General features: G+C 45.9%; 1 protein-coding gene across 1 annotated transcript in view; it reads right to left on the bottom strand.

Moving 5' to 3' along the window:
* The window catches only part of LOC118477942, a 62,657-nt gene that overhangs the window by 22,288 nt on the left and 37,752 nt on the right, over window positions 1-2,617 (bottom strand). The gene's annotated exons all lie outside the window — the stretch shown is intronic.

Raw genomic sequence — 2,617 nt, 5'->3', positions numbered from 1 at the left:
GGATTTGTTTAGTTTTTGTTTGTTTCTTTGTTGTTTTTTTGTGTTAATGAAGTTGGCTTACATTGCGTGCTGCGTAGATGGTTGGCCGGTGCACTGATGTGGTGTGCTCCTTCTTTCCCATCAAACATCTAGTCTCCTTATCTCTCCTCATCGTTTCCCATCAAAGATCTAGTCTCCTTATCTCTCCTCATCGTTTCCCATCAAAGATCTAGCCTCCTTATCTCTCCTTCTCCGTTCCCTTGTACGTAACTCTCTAGCAGCACCTCATATTTCCAGCTCCAGCACTTATATGACATATGATGGGGAAGCCAAAGATAGATTTTTTACTTGGTAAGTGTTTTACAGCGCCTGCATAAGATCATACGAGCGCGCAGGGCACATGACACATCTTCAGTTGGCAGGAAATTTTGAATTTGGCCCGAGTGGCGACTGAAACCTACTCTTATCGATTTTGGACCACCAAGGGATCTTTAACGTGCGCAACTTGCACATGGGACCTTCGACATTTTTCGCCCTTGTTCGAGAAGGCTAGGTATAGGTCTTTCTTACCATAAGATCAGGGGTGTGGTTGAAAGACAGCAGTAAGAAGGAGCCAATGTGTAGCAGTAGAAAGGCTACAGAAAGAGTCAGGAGCCCAGAGGAAGGGGCAGAGGAGGTGAGGGGGTGGGGGCAGAAAGTTGAGACAAAAGCAGACGACAGAACATTGCTAGAGAGCAGGAAAGGAGGTGAAAGGAGACAATTTTTTAAGAGAAGAAAAATTTCCGTCGCTATCCGGATTAGATAGATACATAGATAGAATGAAACATGTAAGTCTATTTGTATAATATACAAGAGAGATAGAGGGACAGAGAGAGGGGAGGAGAGGGAGAGAGGCGGTGCAGATGGAGAGAGAGAGAGAGAGAGAGAGAGAGAGAGACAGAGATACAGAGAGAGAGAGAGGAAGAGAGAGACAGAGAGACAGAGACATAGAGAAACAGAGATACAGAGAGAGAGGAAGAGAGAGACAGAGAGACAGAGGCATAGAGAAACAGAGATACAGACAGAGAGAGAGAGAGAGAGAGAGAGAGAGAGAGAGAGAGAGAGAGAGAGATACAGACAGAGAGAGAGAGGGGGGAGAAGGAATTGAGAGCAAGAGGAAGAGACATAACAGAGAGGAAGAGCCAGATCCTCAATAAAAGAAGACTCCACTGCTACTGTATCGGTCAGAGTCAAATGTCTGGTTCACGGAACAACAAAGACCGCCATTGTTCTCCGCCCAGACTCTCAGACGCCAGAAGTGCTAGACAGATCACCTAAACCACAATCACAGACCACCACTGAAACAGATCAACCTACAACAGCTGGAAAATTGAGCAAAAATAGAACAATTCTGCATCAGGAAACTGTTGCTTGGCCGACAGTGAACAACAGAGTACAAAGAATCTGCTCACAATTGCCCTTTGGAATATGAGATTCCGATACAGTGCCAGCGAAACGTCAAATGTCATAAAATATGAAATGAGTCCAAGCCAGAAACAGAGGTTTTATACGAGGCTGTAAGAATAATGTTTGCCCGGGTCGGGGCGAGAGTGAAGAAAAACATTCAGACGCCTCGGAGAACGGAAGGGTGCTTTGACAACAACTAGAAGCAGACTATTATGTATTTGCTGTTCCAATGTCCCAAATTACAGTATACTGCTTACTGCGAATTGATCCTATTATCCACGAGGATCGTCGTAAGGACGCTGTGTGATAGAGGGCCTCGTCAGATGTCTCCACTTTTCACGTTTTTTTACGAGCGCCCGAGTTTGGGCGAAGGATTTCTCTGTCCACTCCGCAATGTTGTCGGTCCATCTCTTTCTTTGCCTTCTTCTCCTTTTCCTCCCCTGCTCAGTTCCCCGAGTGGCGTCGGTAGCCTAGTGGTTAGGCTACCGGAGTAGCCTAGTGGTTAGGCTACCGGACTCGTAATCGTGAGATTGCAGGTTCGGGGGTTCGAGCCTCAGCTCAGTCCGACGTTGTGTACTTGGGAAAGGCACTTTACACGAGCTTCCCACTTGGCTCGGTCCTATCGGAGACGGACGTTAAATTAGGAGGTCCCGCCTCTTAAATAGCCTAATAGTGTTGATAGGGGTGTTAAACTCATACCATTTTATTTCATTTTCAGTTCCCCGAAGAATGATCTTGGATAGGCCACACGATCCTGTTACAATCATGACAATACAAATTCATTTTTCTTCGCCTCACAGTAGCCAGAAAACCTAAATAGTGACTCATGTGTTATTTTACTCTACTGCACACTTCCTCAATTGTGACGTGGTCATTGTGTGAGATGCCAAAGAGTCGTCTAAAGCATCTCATTCCGGCTGCTTGGATCTTCCTCTGCAGTTCTTCCGTCAAGGTCCATGATTCAGAAGCATACAGAAGGGTGGAGATGACGAGGGCATAGCGTAGTCTGATTTTGGAATTGACTGAGATAGTTCGATCTTTCCATATTGGTCTTAGTTTGAATTACAGTACCCCTGACGGAACTTCTTGCTCCTGTGCTTTCCGTTGACAATGTCCTACACTGAAGACAAGAACTAATATCAAAGACCAACACGTGCGCGCACACACACACACACACACACACACACACACA

This window comes from Aplysia californica, unplaced genomic scaffold, assembly GCF_000002075.1.
Source record: "Aplysia californica isolate F4 #8 unplaced genomic scaffold, AplCal3.0 scaffold00307, whole genome shotgun sequence".
In the NCBI taxonomy this organism is placed as follows: Eukaryota; Metazoa; Mollusca; class Gastropoda; order Aplysiida; family Aplysiidae; genus Aplysia; species Aplysia californica.
Note: the sequence above shows the minus strand (reverse complement) of the source record. Positions and strands in the feature narration are given on the sequence as shown.